At 47.4% G+C, this 27,226-nt stretch overlaps 1 pseudogene; it reads right to left on the bottom strand.

Annotated features, from left to right (window-relative positions):
• Positions 1-4,135: 4,135 nt before the first annotated feature.
• On the bottom strand, positions 4,136-10,868 carry LOC139250110 (autophagy-related protein 101-like; annotated as a pseudogene).
• Between the last annotated feature and the right edge of the window lie 16,358 nt (positions 10,869-27,226).

Below are 27,226 nucleotides of genomic sequence, written 5' to 3'. Positions count from 1 at the left end.
TTATCGACTTCAGTAGGAAAAATAAATAAGCAAATTATTATTTAAATGGGGAGAGATTACAAAATGTGGTTGTACAGAGGGACCTGGGGGTACTTGTGCATGAAACACAAAAAGTTAGTATGCAGGTACAGCAAGTAATTAGGAAGGCAAATGGAATTTTGGCCTTTATTGCAGGGGGGATAGAGTATAAAAGTAGGGAAGTCCTGCTACAACTGTACAGGGTATTGGTGAGACCACACCTGGAATACTGCGTGCAGTTTTGGTCTTATTTAAGGAAGGATATACTTGCATTGGAGGCAGTTCAGAAAAGGTTCACGGGGTTGATTCCTGCGATGAAGGGGTTGTCATATGAAGAAAGGTTGAGCAGGTTGGGCTTATACTCATTGGAGTTAAGAAGACTTGGAGGGGATCTTATTGAAAAGTATAAGATTCTGAGGGGGCTTTACAGGGGAGATGCTAAGAGGATGTTTCCCCTCGTGGGGGAATCTAGAACTAGGGGGCATCGTTTCAGAATAAGGGGTCACCTATTCAAATGAAAATGTGGAGGAATGTCTTCTCAGAGGGTTGTGAATCTTTGGAGTTCTCTGCCCCAGAGAGCTGTGGAGGCTGGGTCATTGAATGTATTTAAGGTGGAGATAAACAGATTTTTGAAAGATAAGGGAGTCAAGAGTTATTGGGAGTGGGCAGGGAAGTGGAGTTGAGGCCAGGATCAGGTCAGCCATGATCTTATTCAATGGCGGAGCAGGTTCGAGGGGCCGAATGGTCTAATCCTGCTCCTACTTCTTATTTTCTTATAGTCTGGGTGACTGAGAGGATATGGGGTCGGAAGCTCAGCTCGGGGTCAAATAATACGCTGAGGTTGGGATGTGTCTGGTTTAGCCTGAAGGACAGGGAATCAATGGGGAGGGAACAGATTTTAGTAAGTCTCCACTGTGTTCCTAGTGACCAAAACTGCCCCCAATTTAGCAGCAAAATGACAAAGCTACTTCAGGATAGCTGATGTGAGATATTGGACACATGCAAATATTGTTTAGTGAGGCTGGGGCAGAACAGGGAGAGCTTTACTCTGCAACTAACTTGTGTTAAAGCGGCGACAGACTCTTTGTAATTCTGAGACACCTCAAGGCCAATTTCTGCGGCAAGAGAATGTAGATTCTTCAGCATGTTACCAAGTGGTCTACAAAAAATCCAGCTCTTTGGAGCAACAGCAATTTTGAAAATAAAAAACACAGAACCAGGGCAGATAATCTTGCAGTGCCTGAGGAGCAGGAGAAGCAAGCAGCTGATTGGGAAAGCAACATGGCTGAGCGCCAGTGATACAGGCAGACAAAGGAGGAGTTAGGTCTCCCAGAGATCAGGGTGGTGGTGAGATCGGCATCGGGAGCAAGATCAGAAGCTGCAGGACTGGGGACGGGAGCAGCAGATCAGAAGAGTTGTGAGATTCAGAAATGGGAGATATGTGAGACATAAAAGTCAGCTTTTACAGTAAACCTCTCGGTGAATACAGAGGTCTCCCTGGGAGCCAAGTATTAACTAAGAGCATCATTCCAGTCGGTGGCTGCCTCACCTTTTACATCGGATTACATTGGATATACAGCACAGAAAGAGGCCATTCGGCCCAACCAGTCCATGTCGCCGTTCATGCCCCACTCGAGCCTCCTCCCGTCTTTCCTCAGCTAACTCTTATCAGCATAACCCTCCATCCAGCATAACCTTCATAAACTTCTTGCACTAATATTTTGACAGTCACCGCTGAAACTGGGAGTGCTCGATTCGATATCACTTCTGGACGTCTCTCAATTGGCTCCCAACATGAAAGCTCGCCGTCAGAAAATGCTCCAATCTTTAGGCTGCTGCAGGCACAGCAAGCACCCAATTACTGTCATTCCTGATGTCATGAACTGCTGCCTCCCTGTACATGAAGCGGAAGGGAGAAGTTCGAGTAGGGTCAGCACACTAACAGTGCATGCTAATTAAACACCCCACTAATTATTGCCCAGTCAGCAGAATCTACATTAGGAACATTAGCTGGATTCTGCCATTCAGCCATTTTCCGCTGTTCAATTAGGTCATGGCTGATCTGCACCTCAATTCCATCTACCACACCTGCTCCGTATCCCTTAGCACCCAACACAAATCCATCGATCTCGGTCTTGAAAGCTCCAATTGTCCCCCATCATCCACAGCCTTTTGGGGGAGAGAGTTCCAGATTTCTACTAGCTCCTGAACGGCCTTGCTCTCATTTTAAGATTATGTCCCCTTGTTCTACCCTATCAAATCCTTCTAACATTTTAAACACCTTGATCAGATCATCCTCTCAATCTTCTAAACTTGAGGGAATACAAGCCGACTTTATGCAACCTGTCTTCATAATTTAACCCGCTAAGCCCCGGTATAATTCTGGTGAATCTGTACTGCATCCCCTCCAGGATCAATATTATCTATCCTGAGGTACCGTGCCCAGAACAGATCACCACTCCTCCAGATGGGGTCAGACAAGGCTCTGTACAACTGAAGCATAACTCCCTCCCCTTTGTAGCCCAGCCCCGTGAGATAAAGGCCACATTTCAATAGCACTTTCATTGCTTTTTCTACCTGACAAGTAGCTTTTAACAATTTATGTATTGGAACTCCCAAATCTCTTTGCTCCTCTACAGTTCCTTGTTTCTCACCCTTGCGTAGTCTGGTTCACATCTTTGAAATTCTCTAGACAGCCCGCCCAACCATACTGACTGGTCCAATTCTGGATGCATGGCAATACTAAGAGGGAATGTTTATGAACAGGTCAAGTCAAAAGTTACTCGTTTCTTCTCACTCAACTCACCTCCTGTGGCTGTTCATTTTTTTTATTTGTTCCTGGGATGTGGGTGTCGCGGGTATGGGCAGCATTTATTGCCCATCCCTAAGTGTCCTTCTTGAACCACTGCAGTCCATGTGGTGAAGGTACTCTCACAGTGCTGTATATTTCTTTGTTGCGGTTTGGTATAACTGAGTGACTCGCTGGGCCATTTCAGGGGGCAGTTAAGAGTCAACCACATTGCTGTGGGTCTGGAGTCATATATATAGGCCAGACCGGGTAAGGACGGCAGATTTCTATCCCAAACGACATTAGTGAATCAGATGGGTTTTTATAACAATCCAGTAGTTTCCAGGTCAACATCACTAATAGCTTTTTACTCCAGATTTAAACTTACCAGCTGCCATGGTGGGATTTGAACTCATGTCTCTGGATCATTAGTTCTGGCATCTGGATTACTAGTCTAGTGACATAATCACTATGCTACTGTATCCCTAAGGGAGGAATTAACTACATTCTACTGAGACATCTAATGTACATAAACTTACAATTTATATTTTTTTCATGTTGGGAGTCTTGTTCCTGAAATATCTACTGTGCCGTTCTCTCCCTAAACTCCAGCGCCCCCTCACACTTTTCCCAATCTCCTTTGTGGGATTATAGATGTGCAGGTTGCTGTAGCTGCGGTGGTGTCAGTACAGGTGAGCTACCGGCAAGTATCATTATTTGAACGCAAGTAAAGAAATGTTCTAAATGGATTTTTGGTTTATTCAGTCTTATCAGAGAGGATTGTGCCATACGAAAATTAAAACAAGGCCTCTGAAATCAACTTCAGAACACTGTATCTCTGCTAATATTTTAAATATTATTTATATGCTTTTTAGTTTGGGTCTTTTTATGCTCTTTACTCACCCCCTCTTCCACCCCCATTTTATGTTTTCTGCTTAAGGTAACAACTCGTGCTGGGTCTTTAGTTATCTCTTAGTGACAATCCATTATGTGTGAACCTGGACAATGATTACTAGCTAGGTTATTTTATTCTGAAGGGCATTGCATGCAAGTCCGACCATGTCCTTGCCCGTAGTCCATGCAAGGTGGGAGTGGGATTGGTCATTTGATAGGGAAAAGAGCAACAGCTGAGTGGAGTCCCCAAACCTGACTGTCCTGTTAACGCTTCTCCTTTTTGGAGCCCTTTCCAGCAACTTGCAATTTTCTTCTGACCATCTCCAACTATTTAAACAATAAATACATGTAAACTTTGCAAGATCTCCGTCATGCTGAGCATCACTAACAGAATGAAAGTTTGCAAGAAATCGCAAGGCACAATCTGCAGGGATTTCAAATTGGACAGACTCCCCCTAAAGATAGCTAATGAAAACAAAAACAACAGCAGCAGAAAGGGAAGGCCAGGGAAAATGGAGTAAAGTAAAAATGTAACATTGTCAGTTCGTTTTTTGCTAGTAATTCGACAGATTATAAAGCCAAGGTGTCTTTGATTAACCGCCTCATGGTGGTACTAACAGATGTCCCAAGGGAGTCAGTGATCTGGTAGGTGATTTTGTACAGGTAAGGCTGTACGTCTCTCAGGCCCGTGTCAAAGACATTGTCCACCTCCGACTGCGTGGGCATTTACGGCAAGTACTCGTGCCTGTTCATGACCTCAATGACGTTAATGATCTTCTCGCCCAGTTTCTCGCCCACCTTCTCGCGGCAGATTTGCCTCTCCTGCTCATTGGCCAGATTCACCACGTTGAGTTTGAAGGCCCACACCTCCCACGGGATGCGCTCATCTGAGAACGGCCAGCGTGATTTCTTCTTCTGGTAGAACTCCAGGGAGATCTGACCACTCCCATCACTGCCAGAGTTGCGAAGGGCGTCCTACAGTTAAAGGAGGAAAATGTCATGAGAAAAACTGTCTCTTGGTGAGGTCTATCGCTCTAGAATATTGACCGAATGCCAATTATTAGCTGAAAGTCTTACTGCGCAATTCCCCCCGAATTCAAGGTCTCGGATCATCTCAGCCATGTAGACCAGAAGGTCCAAAGTTTGATTTCTATTTTGTTCGGAGTTGATCATATCCAGTACTTGGGAGCACCACAATTAGACCCAGCATTCCTAGGCAGGAAAGAGCATGGGGGAGCTGTGGGAAGCCAGTCAGGGATCCCACACCCAATTGCTGTTAAAGTGATTCCTTAGAGAATATGTGTTAGAACAGGATTGTGCCATTACTCTCCTGTTGAGAAGGCTGCAGACTTTTACTGTCTGGGCTCATATAAGAATAGCCAGTTGGACAAAGTACTCAGGGGTAGGCAGCACCAGTGAAACCAAACTCCCATCAAGAGTCAATATCTTCAGAAGTGGAAAACATATCTTACTGCACGTGTGGGATGCCAAAATATCAACATGCTCTGCCCTGAAATGCTAAACTCCAGGTTTTTTCCTCTCAATTCCCAATGTAATGTATTTGCTTCATGGGTTCTTTGCTTAAGAATTCATAGCAACACATTGCTATTAAGAACTAGTTGGTTTATTAACAAATGTTTAACAATCACACTGCACATTACCAGTTCATCCACCAGGCTCACAACCACCTGCCTCATCGTGGATCCCCTGAACCGACTGGCTGGGGTTTTATTGAGTCTTGTGAACATCACATGACTGGCTGAGCCACTCACAATTCAACAGCTCTACAACTATCTTAAAAGTAACTTTTAATCAAGTGCCCCCCTTTTTTTTTTGAGGGCACCAAAAACCACAAAGTAACAATTAAACATTAAAGGGAACCATATCAAATCAAATTAATTAAAATTTTGTTCCCCGCTGTAATGATGTACTCCAGTCCCTCCGGCGCCCACCTCTCACGGAAGGCCGTGAGCGTACCGATGGACACCGCGTACTCCATCTCCAGGGACACCCTGTCCCAGATGGAAGAGAGGCAGGCAGTCGGGCTGAACGACCCCCTCGACCGCCCGCTGCCTGGACCGGTTAATGGCCCCTTTGGCCGTGCCCAGGAGCAGTCCTACGAGGAGGCCCTCGGACCTGCCCTCTCCCCTCCGCACAGGGTGCCCAAAGACCAGGAGTGTGGGACTGAAGTGCAGCCAAAAATCGAGGAGCAGCCCTTCAAATAATGGAAGAGGGGCTGCAACCTCACACATTTTATATAAACATGGAACAGACTTAAAAACTTATTGCATAGGATTGCTCCATGCAACACCCTCCAGGCCAAGTCCCCAATAATAGAGGGAGGACTCCCGCGTAAAGTGCACTCCATTGGGGACCCCTGCCTCCTCCGGACGACAACATGGTGCACCATGGCTGTCCGGATGGCAGACGAAGATGGCAAAGTGTGCAAGGGCAGCCTGTTTTGGCATCTCTCTGCACAGAACTGAAATCAACAGTTCTACACTATTTTGGAAAGAATTTTAAAATCAAGTACCCCCTTTTAGTAAGGGCACTAGAATCCACAAATTTCCAAATTAACTGGGAACTTTAAACGTTCAAATTAAATTAAAATTCTGTTCCCGGAGGTGATGATGCACTCCAGTCCCTCTGGTGCCCAACTCTCGCGGAAGGCCGTGAGTGACCAGTGGACACTGCGTGCTCCATCTCCAGGGACACCTTGGTGCGAACATAGCGCAGAAGAGAGGCAGGCATTCGGGCTGAACGATCCCTTCGACCACCCGCTGCCTGAACCGGTTAATGTCCACCTTGGCAAAATGGAGTGTGCGCAAAAGCAGCCCGTGCAGGAATCCCCTCCACGCAATACTGAAATGAACAGCTCTACAACTATTTTAAAGTAACTTTCAATCAAGTGCCCCCCTTTTTTTTTGAGGGCACCAAAGACCATAAAATTAACAATCGAACATTGAGGGAACCTTTGTCAAATCAAATCAAATTAAAATTCTATTCCCTGTTGAAATGATGCACTCCAGTCCCTCCGGTGCCCACCTCTCGCGGGAGGCCGCGAGCGTACCGGTGGACACCGCATGCTCCATCTCCAGGGACACCCTGGTACGAACATAGCCACAGGAGAGAGGCAGGCAGTCGGGCTGAACGACTCCCTCGACCGCCCGCTGCCTGGACCGGTTAATGGCCCCCTTGGCCGTGCCCACGAGCAGTCCTACGAGGAGGCCCTCGGACCTGCCCGCTCCCTCCGCAGAGCAGCCCCTTCAAATATTGGCGCTAGCTCGACAATTATTTTGTAGGAAACAATTAAATCAAGTGCCCCCCTGATTAAAGGGGGTTGGGGGGGACACCAAACTCTTTCAAACAAGTGCCCCCTTGTTTTTTTGTTTTTTGGGGGTTTTTTTGAGGGCACTAAAACACAAATTATACAAGTGCCCCCTGGCTAAAAGGTGAGGGGGGAGAACTAAGATCGGCACAATAAACAAATTAAACTTTAGACAAAACGTCAAATTAAAATTTGGTTGCCGGGGGTGATGATGCACTCCAATTCCTCCAGCGCCCACCGCTCGCGGAAACTGAATATCTGGTCATTATCACACTGCTGTTTGTGGGACCTTGCTGTGTGTAAATTGGCTGCTGCGTTTCTTACATTACAACAGTGTTTACACTTTCAAAAATACTTAATTGGCTGTAAAGTGCTTTGGGAAGTCCTGAGGCAGTGAAAGACGCTATATAAATGCAAGTCCTATCCTTTCTTTTGAAGCTGTGTGACTTTAAGAATAAACAAAAGGCTATCATTCTAAATTTCATTGATAAAGTGACTACAACAAAACATGTAGCACCTTTAACTTAGTAAAATGTCTAAAGGTCCTTCACAGGAGCGTTATCGAACAAAATTGGACACCGAGCCACAGAAGGAGTTATTAGGACAGATGAAAGGTAGGTTTTAAGGAGCGTCCTAAAGGTGGAACGAGAGGTAGAGAGCTTTATGGAGGGAATTGCAGAGCTTAGAGTCTTAGCAGCTGAAGGCACGGCCATCAATGGTGGAGCATTTAAAATCGGGGATGTTCAAGAGGCCAGAATTTGAGGAGAGCAGAGACCTCGGAGGATTCTGTCCAAGTCTGCTCTGGTTGGGAACACAAAAGTTAAACTTAGCGTCTGCACTCGTGCACCACGAGCTGAATTAGAAGTTAACCCGAGGCGGGGATCACAATTATCAACCAGTTATTTGCATGGGGTTGATACAAAATGACATACGTACAATATACAGCACAAAAACAGGACATTTGGCCCAACTAGTCTGTGCTGCTGTTTACGCTCCACAGACTCCTCCCATTCCAGCGACCTTATCTCAGCCTTTCAGCTTATCTTTCCATTACCTTTACTCCCATGTTCTCGGCTAGTTTACTTTTGAAAGCATCTAAACTGTTTGTCTCAACCACTTCCTGTGGTAGCAAGTTCCATATTCTAACCACTCTCTGAGTAAAGGCATTTCTCCTTATTTCCCTATTGGATTTAGCAGTAACTATCCTGTATTTATGGCCATAAGTTTTAAATTCTCCCACATCGACCCTGTCCAACCTATTTATAATGTTAAAGATCTCTATCGGGTCACCCATGTCTTCTCTGTTCAATCTTTCCCAGTTGCTGTAATCTCTCACTTCTGGTACCATCCTTGTAAATCTTTTTTGCACTTTCTCCAGCGCTTTTATATCCTTCTTAATGCAAAGCCAAGGCATCTGAATAGCCACCTCATCGTGGTGCCAATGGTCAATCTGAGCAACTGTGACTGCACTTCTTTCAGGTCTGTATCAAAGACATTGTTTGCATCCAACCTTTCGTGTGTCTGGTCATGACATCAAGTTTAATTTTTCTTCCAATTCTGTCCGCATTGAATCCATCTAGCTTCTGAAAGTGCAGATTCATGTTGTGAGTCCAGGTGACTGCACTTACTAATTTGAATTAACTTTTACTAGCTGAACTGGCAGCGGTGATCATCACAGCAGTTGCGGAAAAACAAATGGGACAAAAATGGTCTAGATTAGTACTCCCCGATAGCTCACTGGGTGCTACTGGGCCAAAGTGACCAGCAAAAACTAAAAGTGTTCCTGCTTTATAAAGACTTGCATTTATACAGTGTCTTTCACATGCTTAGGATGTCCCAAAACTTTTTACAGCCAATGAAGTACTTTTTGAAGTGTAGTCACTGTTGTAATGTAAGAAACGGAGCAGCCAATTTGCGCACAGCAAGCTCCCACAAACAGCAATGTGCTAATGACCAGGTAATCTGTTTTAGTGATGTTGATTGAGGGATAAATATTGGCCCTAGGACACCAGGCATAACTCCCCCTGCTCTTCTTCGAAATAGTGCCATGGGATCTTTTACAGCCCCCTGAGAGTGCAGGCAGGGCCTCGGTTTAACGTCTCTTTCTAAAGACGGCACCACCGACAGTACTGCGCTGAATTATCTGGTATGGGTCGGAGGCACTAACCTGCTCCTGTCCTCATTCAACACTCACACATTTATCCTTTCCAACATAACGTCGGTGACTAGTTAAAGCACTAACTAGCAGACGTGGCTGGCTGATTCTTTATCCATTTCCCCCATTCTGGTGACACTTTATCATCATCATAGGCGGTCCCGCGAACGAGGATGACTTGCTTCCACACGAGTTCACATATGATCAATGAAGCATCCGAGGTTCCATTCCTGAACTCCAATTGAGGGGGCCGCTGAGTGGATTTTTTTTAACGTGGTGTGATCGTTGCACACCAGCCACCAAACGGGCTTGACAGAGCTCGGTCTTTATTCAGTGGCAAGGGTTAACCAGGACGACTGGAGACCAGCTCTGCTGCACAGACCCAGTGCGTACACATATCGTAGTGTGGGCTGGCCCGTGCTGCCCCTGGGCCCTCGGCTCTTCTGGTCCTCATTCACCGCACTTTAGCTGGTTTCACGTCAGCCTTTAGTGGTAGCATTCTTGTCTCTTGAGTCAGAAGGTCATGCATCAAGTCGCTGATGGAGTAGTGCACTGTCGGAAGGGGAGTTATCCACGTTGTCCAGACCAATATTTATCACTCAATCAACATCAATAAAAAAAACAGATGATCTGGTCATAATCATATTGCTGTTTGTGGGAGCTGGCTTTTGGGCAAATTGGCTGCTGCGTTTCCCACAGGACTGATTTTTTTACCCAGAGGGTGGTGGGGGTCTGGAACTCACTGCCTGAAAGGGTGATAGAGGCAGAAACCCTCACCACATTTAAGAAGTACTTTGATAGGCACTTGAAGTGCTGTAACCTACAGGGCTATGGACTAAGGGCTGGATAGCTCTTTGTCGGCCGGCACGGACACGATGGGCCGAATTGGCTTCCTTCCGTGCTGTAAAATTTCGATCATTCTATGATTACAACAGTGACTTCACTTCAATAAAAGTACATAATTGGCTGTAAAGCAGATTTGGGACGTCCGGTGGTCGCGAAAGGCGCCATATAAATGCAAGTCTTTCTTTTTTTAAGCTGAGAGGGCAAATGGGACCTCACTTTTACGTATTGTGGCACTTCCGAGCGTGCAGCGGAGACTGGGGTGAAGATTTTTGTGCTTAAGTGTCTGGAGTGGGACCTGGACCCAAAGCCTTCTGACTCAGAGGCGAGAGCGCTGCCACTGAGACAAGGCTGACGCTGGAACTGTAGGCCTTCCGTTCATGGTTACGAAAAGAATGCAGTCTGCGGCAGACAATCGATTTGAACTGAGTGGCCTCGACACCAACAAACGGTGCGTTATGAATCGCTCACAATCCCAGATATCTGGCGGGTGGGGCCTTCTTTAAAAAAACAGAGAAAATCAATCAGGTAGGAAGAGGAAAACTCAACTTAAACTCGCCGACAGATCGGCGCAACGTGCGGTCCAACTCGTCCGACGATACTCGCACGTAGGTGCAATCGACGAAATCACAGTCAACGTCCTCGGTGCGCACGGTGCCGATGGAGTAGGTGCCCTCCTTCTTGTAGTGGAACTTGCCCGAGCTCCTGTGCAGCAGCACGGTGTGGAGCACGGCTAGCACCGTCTCCTCGATCTGCCTGGCTTCCACCGTCAGCTCCAGGGTCTGGGATCGGCAGTTCATCCTCGGCTGGCTCTCTGGCTGGGTCTCTGGCTCTCTGGGTGGCTCTCTCTGGCTGGGCGGGTGTCTCTCTGGCTGGCTCTCTGGGTGTCTCTCTGGCTCTCTGTCTGTCTGGGTGTCTCCTCTGGCTCTCTGTATCTCTGGGTGTCTCTCTGTCTGTCTGGGTGTCTCTCTCGCCCTTTAAAGGCGATCCCCGAGTGGGGTGACACTGATGGAACCTCCGGGAAACAATGTAACCATTCAACAATGGATCGAACGCGGTCAGTTTCAGCTGCAGCTACATTGTAAACATTCTATCCGGTGACATCATCCTATCGGGGGGGGGGGGGGGGCGAGAGTGAATGAATTTCAGCTGACTACAGTATCCCGACTAGGACAAAAACACATTAACGCGTAATGCTTGTAAAAAGAGAGACGTGCATTTATATCGTGCCTTCCTTTCACGGCCACCTCGCATCCCAAAGCGCTTTTCAGCCAATTAAGTGCTTGTTTTTGAAGTGTAGTCACGGTTGTAATGTGGGAAACACGGCAGCCAATTTGCACACAGCAAACAGCATTGTGATAATGACCAGATAATGTTTTTTTAGTGATGTTGATTGAGGGATAAATAAATATTGGCCAGGACACCGGGGAGAACTCCCCTGCTCTTCTTCGAAGTAGTGCCATGGGATCTTTCACGTCCCCCGATAGAGCAGTCGGAGCCTCGGTTTAATGTGTTATGAGGCGTGAATCTGGGGCCCAGAAGCGGCGAGGGCCCAGGGGCAGCTCTGGCTCAGCCCACACTGCGATATGTGTGAGCGCACTCGGTCCGTGCAGCAGAGCAGGTCTCCAGTCGTCCTGGTTAACCCTTGCCACTGGACCAAGACCTCGCGCTGTCAAGCCCGTGTGGTGGCTGGTGTGCAACGGTCACCCCACGTTAAAACAATCCACCCACAGGCATCTTCCATCCTTCAGGATGTAGTTCGGGATCTGGAATATTAGGTCCTTCATTGAAACACCTGTAAACTCATCCCTTTTCGGTGTGGAAGCAAGTTATCCTCGCTTCGAGGGACTGCCTATGACGGTGATGATGATGAATGTCTCATTTGAAAGACGGCAGCTCCGACAGTGCAGCACTCTCTCAGCACTGCACTGCAGTGTTAACCTAGATTTTTGTGCTCAAGTCTCTGGATTGGGACTTGAACCTACATCTTTCCTGACTCAGAGGTGAGAGTGCTATCCACTGAGCCACAGCAGACACTCTGATAGGATTTATAGGACTTTTTTTGCTCTCCAACAACAACTTGTATTTATATAGCACCTTTAACGTAGTAAAATGTCCCAAGGTGCTTCACAGCAGTATTATGAGACAAAATATTTGACGCCGTGCCATATAATGATAAATTGAGGAAAATGTGCAAAAACTCGATTAACGAGGTAGGTTTTAAGGAGCATTTTAAAGGAGAAGAGAGAAGTAGAGAGGCGGATTTAGGCAGGGAGTTCCAGAACTTGGGGCCAAGATAGCTGAAGGCACCAATGGTGGAGCAATTATAATCAGGGATGCTCAAGAGGACTGAATTGGAGGAACGCTGCTATCTCGGTGGGGGGGGGTGGGGGCTCGAGGTGATTACAGAGATAGGGAGGGGCGAGGCCATGGAACGATTTAAAAACAATTATTAGGATTTTGAAATGAAGGCGTTGCTTAACCAGGAGTCAATGTAGGTCAGTGAGCACAGGAGTAATTGGTGAGCGGAACTTGGTACGAGTTAGGATATGGGCAGCTGAGTTTTGGATGACCTCAAGTGTACATCGTGTAGAACGTGGTAGGCCAACCAGGTGTGCGTTGGAATAGTCGTCAACTCTACTTGAAATACATTTACCCTGTTGGTAATTTCTGTTGTCTCCTTTCCATCATCCTCATATTTGGGAGAGGAGGTAGGTTGCAAATGAAATCAGATGATTCTAATTTCACTTTTCAAAACAAAAGCAACAAACTTCTGGCTTTCTGTAAACAGATTTGCAGAGATGAGAAAGTGGGCATGAGATTTATGATCAACAAGAGCAAAACAGATTGAAAACCCATTTAAACATAGGGAGCTGCTTTTTGAGAGATGCATTCAATTTAAAACTGAAAATGTTGAAAATTATTCCAAATTACACCGATTTGACAACAACTTGCATTTATACAGCGCCATTAACAACATCTGAGGCTTTTCACAGGAGCGTTATTAAATAGAATTTCACACCAAGCCACAGAAGAAGATATTTGGACAGGTGACCAAAAGCTTCCTGTGAAGAGGCTTTTACTGTGTAAAAATTTCTGTATAAATGCAAGTTGTGGCTATTGTTAAATAATGTGTTTTCAAACCGAGCCTTTAGCATTTCTGAACCTTAGCCATAATCATTCTGGCAAATGGTATCAATGGCTGGCTGGAATAAACTTTTCCCAAATGTCTGCAGCCAATGATGTTCCTTGTTAAACCTGCAGAAACCCACTTTGTTTTAAAACCCAACACTTGAAAATAACTTTTTGTTTCAATTCAGAAAATCTTGAAACATGACATACCAAAGCAAAACTTGGTGCGTGCAATTATTGGGCTGAAAATGTTGTCCTCGCTGGGCCCATATGGAGTGCGCACAGACCCAGCAAGGCCTCGCAAAAGCCGACTTTCGGGGCACGATGCACATGCGCCGAAAACTGGCTTTTCCAATCTGTCAAGATTTCTCTTGACAGGTCCTCCGCATCCCCGGGAGAAGGGCATTCGCGCGGGAGAGATTGGGATATTTGCCCAACTCATGCCTAGTGAATGTCCTTCAAACTCTTAGGCCTGGTAAAAGCAGGCGCATAGCGCACTTTTACTAGTGTAAGAGTTTTAAAACAAATAAAAATTAAATTTAATCATTCATTTTTATGTTTAAAAACCCTGTCCATTAAGGTAAGTTTATTTTTAACCCTATTCAAATACATTTAAAAAAATTCCCAAAAATGTTTTTTTTTTCTAAAAACATTTAATTAGATTTAATATCAATTAATTTTAAATATGTGAGGTTTTTTAAAATTTATTATGCTGTGTTTCTTATTTTTGGAGGGTTTTCTCATTGATAGTAATGGGAACTCGCACAAACGGAGTTCCCATTTTGATCAATGAGAATACTGCCTAGTGATTGGTGGTCCAGGCCCACGTGACTCCAGCATTTCCGTACGTTTGGGGAAGTCCTCTCTCTGTACGCTACACATCGAATGAAGGCCTCCGACCGCAATCCAAGGTGCCTCTGTGACCACCAGGTATTTTCGTAGATTTTTTTCGGGTCGGAGGCTTTTGTCCGAAGGAAGCCTTCGACCGCAATTTTACCCCCGATATCTTTTGAGCCTGCACACAACTAAAAGTGAATAACAAGTAACTGGAGGTTAGGTTACGTATTAATCCAATATCAGGTTTAGCTGATTTTTATAAACTTGATTTAAAAAAGAATTGTTCTCCGGAGGTTAGCAAGGTATCATTTATTGACCATCCCTAGTTGTCCTGACAAGGTGGTAGAGCTACCTTCTTAGAATCATAGGGGTCAAAATTGAGCCCCACCCTAAATGGGGAGCACCTACTGTTTTTTAAAGTGTTTCTCCACCCCAATCCGGAGAAATTCAGGACTTGGAATTTTTTTTAGGTCGGAGCAGTGTTGCGGGGCTGCAGTGCAGGCAGGCCAGAGTGGCCTTCGCTTCAAGTCATCAACACCACACTTCAGTTAAAGGGGAGGGCCGCTACGAACTCTGCAGCCACTTCAGTGGCAAACAGTGGGCCTCCAGGGAGGGCTTTGGCCAGGCCAGCGGCCCTTTGTGCCTGTGCCAGCTCTTTGAAAGAGCTATCCAATTGGTCCGTTCCCATTCTCTTTCCCCCATGACCCTGCAAATATTTCCTTTTAAAGTATATATCCAGTTCCCTTCAAGCAATTTGCATTGGGATGGCATTGGTGTTGTGTCAGCCAGTGGTGCAGTTGGTAGCACACTTGCCTCTGAATCAGAAGCTTGTGGGTTCAAATCCCACTCCATGAGACTTGTGAACAAAAATCTAGGCTAACATTCCGGTGCAGTACTAGGGAGTACTGTACAGTTGGAGGTGCCACCTTTCGGATGAGACGTTAAAGCGAAGCCCCGTCTGTTCTCTCAGGTGGACGTAAAAGATCCCATGACATTATTTCAAAGAAAATCAGGGGAGTTACCCCTGGTGTCTTGACCAATATTTATCCCTCAATCAACATCACTAGAACAGATTTTATGGCCATTATTGCTGTTTGTGGGAGTTTGCTGTGCGCAAATTGGCTGCAGAGTTTCCTACATTACAACAGTGACCACACTTTTTTTTTAAGTACTTCATTGGCTATAAAGCACTTTGGGACATTTGGTGGTCATGAAAGGCGTGATATAAATGCAAGTCTTTCTTTCTTAGACAGTAGTCATCTGTAGGCCGGATAAGGTAGGAATAACAGGTTCACTTCCCTGAAAGACATTCATGAAATAGTTGCTTATTACAACCATACAACGGTTTTCATGTTTATTTTCTGGTACAACCGCACTGATTATTGAATTCAATTTCATAACCTGCCATTCTCGTGATTATGTACTTACGACCTGTGATTGCTAGTCCAGTTCCATAACCACAACACTACTGTACCCAGAATGAGTATTTATTTCACAAAGATAATTTTGTGGAATATAAAACTAATGCAAAGTATTGTTTTCCCTTATCTGAAAAGATGGAAACATCCAGCATAGTGATTCATGAAAAATCTGATATCCAAATTGTACTTTTAACCATATAGAATAATAATGTTTTACAGCACAGAAGGAGGCCATTCAGCCAATCATGTCTTCGTCAGCTCTTTGCCCGAGCTTTCTCCCAGTAGCCCTGTATAGAACCATAGAAGTTTACAAATGTGTACTTTTATAAAAATTATTTAACGCTGGTGCTGGTATCTGTTCATTATCGTAGGCAGTCCAGCGGAATCGAGGAAGACTTGCTACCACTCTAAACATGAGTCCTTAGGTAGCTGAGCAGTCCAATACGAGAACCACAGTCTGTCACAGGGACAGATAAGCATTAAGGGAAAGGGTGGGTGGTGAATCTGGTTTACCGCACGCTCCTTCCGCTGCCTGCGCTTGTTTTCTGCACGCTCTCGGCAACGAGACTCGAGGTGCTCAGCGCCCTCCCGGATGCACTTCCTCCACTTAGGGCGGTCTTTGGCCAGGGACTCCCAGGTGTCGGTGGGGATGTTGAACTTTATCAAGGAGGCTTTGAGAGTTTCCTTGAAATGTTTCCTCTGCCCACCTTTGGCTCATTTGCCGTGAAGGAGTTCCGAGTAGAGCGCTTGCTTTGAGAGTCTTGTGTCAGGCATGCAAACAATGTGGCCCACCCAGTGAAGCTGATCAACTGTGGTCAGTGCTTCAATGCTGGGAATGCTGGCCTGGTTGAGGACGCTAACGTTGGTATGTCTGTGTTCCCAGGTGATTTGCAGGATCTTGTGGAGACATCGTTGGTAGTATTTCTCCAGCTACTTGAGGTGTCTACTGTACATGGTCCATGTCTCTGAACCATACAGGTGGGCGGGTATTACTACAGCCCTGTTGACCATGAGCTTGGTGGTGAGATACCTACTGTGCATGGTTCATGTCTCTGGGCCATACAGGAGGGCGGGTATCACTACAGCCCTGTAGACCATGAGCTGGTGGTGAGATACCTACTGTACATGGTCCATGTCTCTGGGCCATGCAGGAGGGCGGGTATCACTACAGCCCTGTAGACCATGAGCTGGTGGTGAGATACCTACTGTACATGGTCCATGTCTCTGGGCCATACAGGAGGGCGGGTATCACTACGGCCCTGTAGATCATGAGCTTGGTTTTTGAGCACTCTTTTCCTCAGGCGGCCAAAGGCTGCACTGGCACAATGGAGGCAGTGTTGAATCTCGTCGTCAATGTCTGCTAGGGTTCATTGGTGTCAGTCGCTCCCTTAAGTGAGCTGGTTGCCTGCTTTTTTTGTGGAAGTTGACTCTCACTACCTGAATCTGCTAAAGCAGTAACGGGACCCAGGAGAGTAACAATGAAACTCCCTTGTGATGTGGATCAGATCTCAGTGCCTGAGGTATGTGTACTCCTTTAATCACTCCGAGACAGACTGAGTTAACACTAGGTGGAGTGCTGTTTGGTTCAGTGCATAAGTTGCTTTATTTAACAGTTGACACTGAGTATGCTGAAAGTCACTTGGTACAATCAGTTCAACTTTTGTTTGTGCATTGTTACAAAATAAAGAACACGAACACTCAAGCCCATTTGAAGGGATTCTAACTTGAAAAAGTAAGATAGATTAATTTTGCTATCTGTCCTGCTGGCAGTGCAGAGGTTATTTATCCCTTTCTGTTTTCTTGACTCCTTTCACAGTCTTTCTGCTGCTTGACTGCTGTCTGTGTTGATTTTTATAAAGCCTCTCTTCAAAGACAAGCAGATATCAAAGAAATCTGATGTCTCCTAAATGACCAGAAATTGCTATTCCTAATCTGAGGAAGGACATTCCTGCTATTGAGGGAGTGCAGCGAAGGTTCACCAGACTGATTCCCGGGATGGCAGAACTGACATATGATGAAAGACTGGATCGACTAGGCTTATATTCACTAGAATTTAGAAGAATGAGAGGGGATCTCATTGAAACATATAACATTCTGCCGGGCTGGACATGTTAGATGCAGGAAGAATGTTCCTGATGTTGGGGAAGTCCAGAACCAGGAGTCACAGTCTAAGGATAAGGGGTAAGCCATTATGGACCGAGATGAGGAGAAACTTCTTCACTCAGAGAATTGTGAACCTGTGGAATTCTCTATCACAGAAAGTTGTTGAGGCCAATTCACTAAATATATTCAAAAGGGAGTTAGATGTGGCCCTTACGGCTAAAGGGATCAAGGGGTATGGAGAGAAAGCAGGAGTAGGGTACTGAAGTTGCATGTTCAGCCATGAACTCATTGAATGGTGGTGCAGGCTCGAAGGGCTGAATGGCCTACTCCTGCACCTATTTCTATGTTTCTATGTTTCTATGATCTGCTTCCTCCTGTATACCCAGCTTTACTCTCCGCCACCTCTCTCTACCCCTCCAGTGCCTCATTGTTGTCAGACTGTCAGACTACATGTCCAACATCCAGTCTGGCATAAGCCACAATTTCTTACAGTTAAACATCGGGAAGACTGAAGGCATTATCTTCAACCCCCCACCCCCCCCCCCTCCACCATCATAAACTCCACACCTTGCCACCAATTCCACCCCCACCCCTGCCCTCCGTCTCAGATTGAACCAGACTGTTTACAGCCTCGGCATCCTATTCAACCTTGAGCTGGACTTCAGACCGCATATTCTTTCTGTTATGTATGTAACTATGTAATACCTGCCACCAGAGGGCGCGACTGATGGAGTCCTAATGGTCACCTGCACACACCTGCAGGGTCAGTATAAAAGGTTGGCCGCCATGTTATTTAGGCACTCTGGAGTTGAAATAAAGAAGATTAAGGTCACATTAAGTTTAGCTCACAATACTCAGCTTCGTGGAGTTCTTCTATACACAACAATTGGTGACGAGTAACAGAATACGACCCTTCACACAATCATGGCTGCCATTGGAATATTAGAGAGATTTGTAGAGGGTGATGATTGGGAAGCTTTCATCGAGCGTCTTGACCAGTTCTTTGTGGCCAACGAGCTGGAAGGAGACACTAACGCGGCCAAGCATAGGGCGATTCTCCTCACCGTCTGTGGGCCTAAAATATACGGCCTCATCAAGAATCTGCTCGCACTGACAAAACCAACGGAGAAGGAATATACAGAGTTGTGCACGCTGGTTCGGGACCACTTCAAACCGAAGGAGAGTATCCTCATGGCCAGGTATCATTTTTACACGCACCATCGCTCCGGGGGCCGGGACGTGATAGATTATATCGTCGACCTGAGACACCTCGCGGGACCTTGCGATTTTGGAGCTGCGTTGGGGTAAATGCAGCGGGATTTTTTTGTGCTGGGCATCAGCCACGAGTTCATTCTTCGAAAGCTGCTGGATGCCGAAACCCTAGACCTGAGCAGGGCCATCGCGATCGCCCAGGCATGGCCATGGACGATAACACCAAACACGGACAATCTTTTCAACATCGAAGCTCACCGGCAAGTACTGTGCATATAATGACGTTGCTAGCAGGCCGAACTGCATATGGCAGGGCCAATACCGTCTGTGGCTGCAAGACCTGTGATGACTCAGAGTCCGCCATCGGGGGGGGGGGGGGTGAATGTGAATCCATTAGCACCATGTTGGTGCTGTGGGGGGTAATCATTGGGCCCATCAATGGCGATTCAAGCACTACGTGTGCAAAGGCTGTGCAACAATGGGACACCTCCAGTGAATGTGTAAACGTGCTGCGACACACCACGTGGCAGAGGATGATCGATCCGACAAGGATCACGCAACACAGGCAACTCAACCTGAGGAAAAAGTGTATGGGGTACATACCTTCACCACCAAGAGTCCTCCTACAATGCTGAAAGTAAAATTAAATGGAGTTCCAGTATCCATTGAGTTGGACACGGGTGCGAGTCAGTCAATAATGAGCCAGAAGGCTTTCAAGAAACTGTGGTTCAATGAAGCACAAAGGCCTAAACTGAGCCCGATTAATGCAAAGCTGCGAACGTACACCAACGAGCTTATACCAGTCATTGGAAGTGCGCAGTGAAGGTGTCGCATGATGGAGCTGTGCATGACCTATCATTGTGGATTATTCCAGGCAATGGCCCAACGCTGTTCAGCAGAAGCTGGCTAGAAAAGATTAGATGGAATTGGAACAACATCAAAGCACGACCTTCAGTGGATGATAGTGCTTTGATGTCGTGTGCTCAAGTGCTGAGCAAGTTTCCCTCGCTATTCGAACCAGGCATCGGCAACTTCACAGGCGCCATGGTACAGATTTATCTGGGCCCCGAGGCACGGCCCGTCCATCACAAGGCTTGGGCGGTTCCGTACATGATGAAGGAGAAAGTCGAGATTGAACTGGACAGACTGAAACGCGAAGGAATCATATCGACAATCGAGTTCAACGAGTGGGCCAGTCCAATTGTTCCGGTGTTGAAAAGCGATGGCATGGTCAGAATCTGCGGAGACTGCAGGGTAACGATAACCGAGTCTCACTACAGGATCAGTACCCGCTGCCCAAGGCAGATGACCTTTTCGCAACGTTAGCGTGGGAGAAGTCGTTCACCAAGTTGGACCTAACCTCCGCCTACATGACACAGGAGCTGGCTGAATCTTCGAAAAGACTGTCGTGCATCAACACACACAAAGGGCTGTTTATGTACCATAGGTGCCCTTTCGGGATTGACTTGGCTGCAGCCATTTTCCAGAGAAACATGGAGAGTTTGCACCATTGTGTTTCAAGACGACATCCTGATCACTGGTCGTGACACCATCGAACACCTATACAACCTGGTAGATGTTCTAAGTCGCCTAGACAGAGTGGGACTCAGGCTGAAAAGCTCCAAGTGTGCTTTCCTGGCGCCAGAAGTCGAATTTTTGGAGAGAAAGATTGCAGCAGACGGCATCAGGCCCACGGACTATAATACGGAGGCCAGCAAGAATGCACCCAGACCACAGAATGTGACGGAGCTGCGGTCGTTCCTGGGTTTCCTCAACTATTTCGGTAACTTTATACCCGGGTTGAGCACGTTGTTAGAGCCTTTGCGCATGTTGCTACGTAAGGGTGATGATTGGGTTTGGGGCAAATCTCAAGACACAGCCTTTGAGAAGGCCAGGAACCTGCTATGTTCAAATAAGTTACTTGTACACTATGACCTTTGTAAATATTTAGTGCTAGCTTGTGACACCTCATCGTACGGGGTCGGCTGTGTGTTACAGCAAGCCAATGAATCGGGCAAACTCCAACCGGTTGCATACGCATCTAGAAGTCTGTCTAAGGCTGAGAGAGCCGATAGTGTGGTAGAGAAAGAGGCGTTAGCATTGTATATGGGGTTAAGAAAATGCACCAATACCTATTTGGACTTTGTTTTGAGCTTGAAACTGACCACAAGCCGCTTATTTCGCTGCTTTCAGAGAGCAAAGGTATAAACACCGATGCCTCGTCCCGCATCCAAAGATGGGCACTAACATTATCCGCTAATGATTATATTATCTCCCGCAGACCAGGCACGGAGAACTGTGCTGATGCTCTCAGCCGGCAACCATTACCCACCACTGAGGTTGAAATGGCACAGCCCGCAGACTTGCTACTGGTCATGGATGCTGTTGAGAGCGAGGGGTCACCCGTCACAACTCGCCAGATCAGGACCTGGACCGGCCAGGATCCTGTGCTATCATTAGTAAAAAGTTGCTGGGAACTGTTCGGCCGTTCCCGGGGAAATGCAATTAAGCCATTTCACCGACGTAAAGATGAAATGTCCATCCAGTCGGATTGTCTCTTATGGGGTAATCACGTGGTTTTGCCAAAAAAAGGCAGGGAAACGTTTATACGCCACCTACACAGTACCCACCCAAGCCTTGTCATGATGAAGGCATTTGCCAGGTCGCATATTTGGTGGCCCGGCATTGACTCGGACTTGGAATCATGCGTACATCAGTGCAACTGAGCAATGCACCAAGGGAGGCTGCACTGAGACTGTGGTCATGGCCCTCCAAACTGTGGTCCAGGATCCACGTAGATTTTTCCAGCCCCTTTCTAGGAAAGATGTTCTTAATAGTTATGGACGCTTACTCCAAATGGATCGAATGTGTAATCGTGTAATCCAGCTCAACCACAGCCACCATTGAAAGCCTCCGGGCCATGTTCACCACCCATGGCTTGCCCGATGTCCTTGTCAGTGACAATGGACCGTGTTTCACCAGCTCGGAATTCAACGAGTTTATGACCTGCAGTGGCATCAAGCATGTCAAGTCTGCCCCGTTTAAGCCCGCCTCCAAAAGTCAAGCAGAACAGGCAGTCCAAACTATCAAGCAGAGCTTGAAACGGGTGACGGAAGGCTCCTTGCAGACCCGTTTATCGCGGGTTCTGCTCAGCTACCGGACACAACCCCACTCACTCACTGGCGTTCCCCCTGCAGAATTGTTAATGAAGAGAGCACTCAAAACCAGGCTCTCCCTAGTCCACCCGGATCTAAATGATCATGTGGAAACCCGGCGAAACCGGCAGAACATGTACCACGATCGCGCGGCTGTATCATGTGACATTGATGTTAACGACCCTGTGTTTGTCCTTAATTACGGTCTTGGTCCTAACTGGGTCGCTGGCACTGTCTTGGCCAAGAGGGAAATAGAGTGTTCATTGTCAAACTATTGAATGGACAAACGTGCAGAAAGCATTTGGATCAAACCAAACTACGGTTCACCAAGAACCAGGAAGAACCTGAAGAGGACATCATCATCATCGATCCACCAACACACATCCAACCAGCAATCGACCGCACTGTCAAGAGGATGAACCCACCATTCGCAACAGTCCTGTCAGACCAGCCGTGCCGCAGTGCAGCAAAGGTCCAACCAACTCACCCATACCAGAGTTTGAACTCAGACGATCAACCAGGGAGCGTAGGGCCCTGGATCGTCTCAACTTGTAAATAATTTGTATCAAAGACTTTGGGGGGGTGGGGGGAGTGATGTTATGTATGTAAACATTGTAACTGTGTAAGACTTGCCACCAGAGGGCACAAATGTTGAAGGCCCAAGGGTCACCTGCATACCTTGAGCAAGGGAGTATAAAAGGTTCTCTGCCATGCTGCTTAGGCATTCTGGAGTTGTATTAAAGAGACTAAGGTCACATCAGTTTTAGCTCACAGTACTCAGTCCTGTGGAGTTCTTCCATACCTAACAGCACCAAGGTGTCGGGCATCTCCATCTTTGGATGCAAACCAAACAGTATCGCAAGAAGTTCTGTGACCTCACTCGTCTGGTGTAAATGCGTACGTGTTCCGCAACTCTTACCTGTGAACCTGTGAGCCTCTGTCTGTTCCCATAACTCTTACCAGGCAGACACTGTGCAGACTCAGCAAAGCAGCATTTAACTCAGGATGTGGGCCTACCACAGTTATTGCCTCATTTGATGCTTTGCCTACAATCTCAGCTGCTTAAGCTGCTCATGCATTTCTTCAACATACATACATGTACTGTGATTCACCAAACTTCCTTTCTTTTGCAGGCCAAGGTGGTACATAACAGGCTGCAGCAGCAACAACCAGGAGCGGGGGAGCCTGAACTACACCAGCTCACAGACCTGGAGGAGCGAGTACTTCAGCTATAGGCCGCAGGTGGCCATCCCGTGGCAGTGAGGACTGAGCCCGCTGGGGCCAACATTGGTCAGTGAAAGCTTTCCTCTCGTCCCATCTTCCATTTAAAGCAGAAGGCCTTAACATTTAGCTGCTCCACATACTGACCACCGTTCTTCCAGCATGCCCACCCCTTCCCTCACTTTAACACCACTCTTGTGCCATTTGTGCTTCCAGTTAATGTCCCGGCTCAGCCTGTGACTGAGCCCCCACCCCCCCCAGACCCAGTCTACAGGGAGGAGGAGGACGATGCAAGCACCCCATCACTGCTTCTCCCACTCGCACGCACCAGCTCAGATACTGGGAGTATACGGTCATTGCAGTTAAGCTTAGGGGAGGGGTCTGCACTGGGTGATGCACTGGGGCCTAGCGGGCTGCAGCAGGGTCAAGGGGTAAGGCAAGATCGGGAGCCAACTCCCCGAAGGGCGAGTTCGTGCAGGTTCTTTTCCACAGGACTCAGGTAAGGACATCGTTGGAGAGGCGTTTGAACAAAGGGTGATGGCCTAGCACTCCGACATGATGGGGCAATGGCAAGAGTGCCCGAGAGCCTGTCGCAAGTGGTACGGAGCATGGAGGAGTCCGGCTCCTGCATTGTACACAGCTCTGCACACACCATTGAGCCCATCATTGCCAGTGTGCAGACGATGGTGGTCTCCCAGACGGACCGTGCGGATCCTGACCGCATGAGGCATCTCACGGGCGATGTGGCAGCTTCTATGGGTGGCTCGATATCACCACTACTGACCGAGTTGGCCGAGTCCTGGAGGACATAGCTGCCAGACTGGGCCCGCAGCAGGTGGTAGGAGAACCAACACGAGGGAAAAACCTACTTGCCCTCGTCCTCAGCAATGTGCCTGTTGCAGATGCATCTGTCCATGACAGTATTGGTCGCAGTGATCATCGCACAGTCACTGTGGAGACAAAGTCCCATCTTCACACTGAGGACACCCTCCACCGTGCTAAATGGGATAGATTCAGAACAAAGCTAGCAGCTCAAAACTGGGCATCCATGAGGTGCTGTGCGCCATCAGCAGCAGGAGAATTGTATTCACCACAATCTGTAACCTCATGGCCTGGCATACCCCTCACTCTACCATTACCATCAAACCAGGGGACCAACACTGGTTAAATGAGGAGAGCATGCCAGGAGCAGCACCAGGCGTATCTAAAAATGAGGTACCAACCTGGGGAAGCTGCAACACAGGACTAAATGCTAAGCAGCGGGAGCAGCATGTTATAAATAAAGCTAAGCGATCCCACAATCAATGGATCAGATCAAAGCTCTGCAGTCTTGCAACATCCAGTCGTAAATGGTGGTGGACAATTAAACATTTAGATCAGACCAAATTGCGATTTACTGACAACCAAGAACAACTTGAAGAGGACATCACCATCGACGATCCACCAACACACACCCAACCAGCAATTGACCTCGCTGTCAATCATGAGGATGAAGCCACCGTTCCTGACAGTCCGGTCAGACCAGCCACGGTGCAGTGCAGCAATGGTCCAACCAACTCACACACGCCAGGGTTTGAACTTAGACCATCAACCGGGGAGCAAAGGGCTCTGGATCACCTCAACTTGTAAATAACTTGTACCAAAGACTTTGGGGGGGGAGTGATGTATGTATGTAACTATGTAATACTTGCCACCAGAGGGCGCGACTGTTGGAGTCCTAGTGGTCATCTGCACACACCTGCAGGGCCAGTATAAAAGGTTGGCTGCCATGTTGTTCAGGCACTCTGGACTTGTAATAAAGAAAACTCAGGTCACAGTAAGTTTAGCTCACAGTACTCAGCCTCGTGGAGTTCTTCTATACACAAATTTTCCATCACAAAGACCGCCTACTTGTCAAATTTTTATCTCATAACACTCCTTTGAAACGCCTTGGGACATTTCACTACGTTAAAGGCGCTATATAAATCCACTCATCTATTGGAGAACCAGCGATTCAAATTTAAAATTCTCAGCCTTGTGTTTATAGCTCGTCATGGCCTTACCTCTGCCCTACTGTTGCAACTTCCTCAGGCACGACAGGGGCCCAGGAGAGGCGAGGGCCCAGGGGCAACATGGGCCAGCCCACACTGCGATCTATGGCTAGTAGGCGTATGTGTGCGCACTAGGTCCATGCAGCAGAGCTTGGTCTCCAGTCTTCTTGTTTAATCTTTGCCACTGGATCAAGACCTAGCTCTGTCAAGCCCGTGTGGTGGCTGGTGTGCAACGGCCACCCCACGTTAACAGAATCCACGTACACGCATCAATATGTAGTTCAGGACCTGAATGTCAGGTCCCTCATTGGAACACCTGTGAACTCATCCCTTTTTGGTGTGGAAGCAAGTCATCCTCGATACGAGGGACCGCCTAATACTAATACTGGAGAAATCCTTCAGTCTTTGTCAACTCCAGACGTGACTATACCCATACTCTCCTGGCTGGCCTCCCATCATGCATTCTTTATGAACTTCAGCTATCCAAAACTCTGCTGCCTATATCCTATCCCGCACTAAGTCCCCCATGGTCACCCAATGCCACAAATTTAAAATTCTCAGCCTTGTGTTTATATCCCTTCATGGCTTCACCTCTGCCCTTTCATTGTAACGGTCATGTATGTAACCTTTACGGAACACCACTGCAATACTGTATATACTTAAGCAATGCACACCGTGACCACAGGGGGTTAACTTGTGGGAGACACTCCTTACCTGGTCATCCAGGTATACAAAGGGAGGTCCCACGCAGGGTCATCACTTCTTGGTCCTGTGAATAAAGTTTCAGGTCATAGAGTGACCTTGTCCATAGAATGTGCCTCGTGTGAGTTTTGTGCCATTGAGTAAGGACATTAGATTGGCGACGAGAAACCCACGAGAATGGCCACCGGTAACACAGAGGAATGGTACTGTGTTGGTGAGGACTGGGACGATTTCATTGTGAGGCTCCAGCAAAGCTTTGTCACGAAGGACTGGCTGGGAGATACAGCGGCCGACAAGCGAAGGGCCCATCTGCTGACCAGCTGCGTACCTAAGACTTACGCGCTCATGAAGGATCTACTAGCACCCGAAAATCCAGCTTTGAAGAGCTCATAAAATTAATCGCCGAGCACCTCAAACCGGCGAGCAGCATGAACATGGCCCGACACAGATTCTACACCCACCGACGTCGTGAAGGACAGAGCATACCGGACTTCGTTGCGGAACTCCAGCGTTTGGCCAGCCTCTGTAAGTTCACAGATGCCTGCAGGGGGGAGATGTTAAGGGACTTCTTTATTAAGGGCATCGGTCATGCGGGGATTTTCCGAAAGTTAATTGAGACCAAGGATTTGCCTTTGGAAGCGGCGGTGTTGATGGCTCAGACCTTCATGGTGGGGGAGGAGGAAACCAAAATAATATACGCGCACAATTCTGCCTCCAACGCGGCGGGGATCAGGGAGTCAATATCATAAACGTGGCTCAGAGCCCCGCAGGCAGGCAGGGGCAGTTCGACACACCCCAGGCAGCAATAGACCCCAGAATAGGTTTTCAACAGAGACAATGGCAGGCTGAACGGACATTTACGCTATTACAATGGACAATGCGGTCCGGGATGGGGCCATTGACACCCATTAACAGGGTACTCAAGGGCAGTCAAAGGGATAATCAACAAGGAATGCCGGGCCATAGCTCCTTTGTTCACAACAATGGGAAGCTCAGCTCATACTGGAGGTGTGGGGGCAAACACTCTGCCAGGACTTGCAGGTTTCAACAATTTGTCTGCAGAAATTGCAACCTCAGTGGCCATTTGGCGGGAATGTGCAGGAAGCCTGTAACCAGGCTAATTTACAAGGCAGATGGACCAGAAGAGGGGGCTGTGAGGCAGGAAGACTCTTCGGGCAAATCAATGGACGCTGAAGTTCAGTGGGTTCATGTGGCAAATATTCACAGCTCATATCCCAAAACGCCACCAATGATGATGAAGGTTTTATTAAACGGCATCCCTGTACGCATGGAGCTGGACACGGGGGCCATCCAGTCAAACATGGGCATTCAACAATTGGAAAAGCTATGGCCACTCAAAGCCAGTAGACCCAAACTAGAACGCATT

This window comes from Pristiophorus japonicus, unplaced genomic scaffold, assembly GCF_044704955.1.
Source record: "Pristiophorus japonicus isolate sPriJap1 unplaced genomic scaffold, sPriJap1.hap1 HAP1_SCAFFOLD_35, whole genome shotgun sequence".
In the NCBI taxonomy this organism is placed as follows: Eukaryota; Metazoa; Chordata; class Chondrichthyes; family Pristiophoridae; genus Pristiophorus; species Pristiophorus japonicus.
Note: the sequence above shows the minus strand (reverse complement) of the source record. Positions and strands in the feature narration are given on the sequence as shown.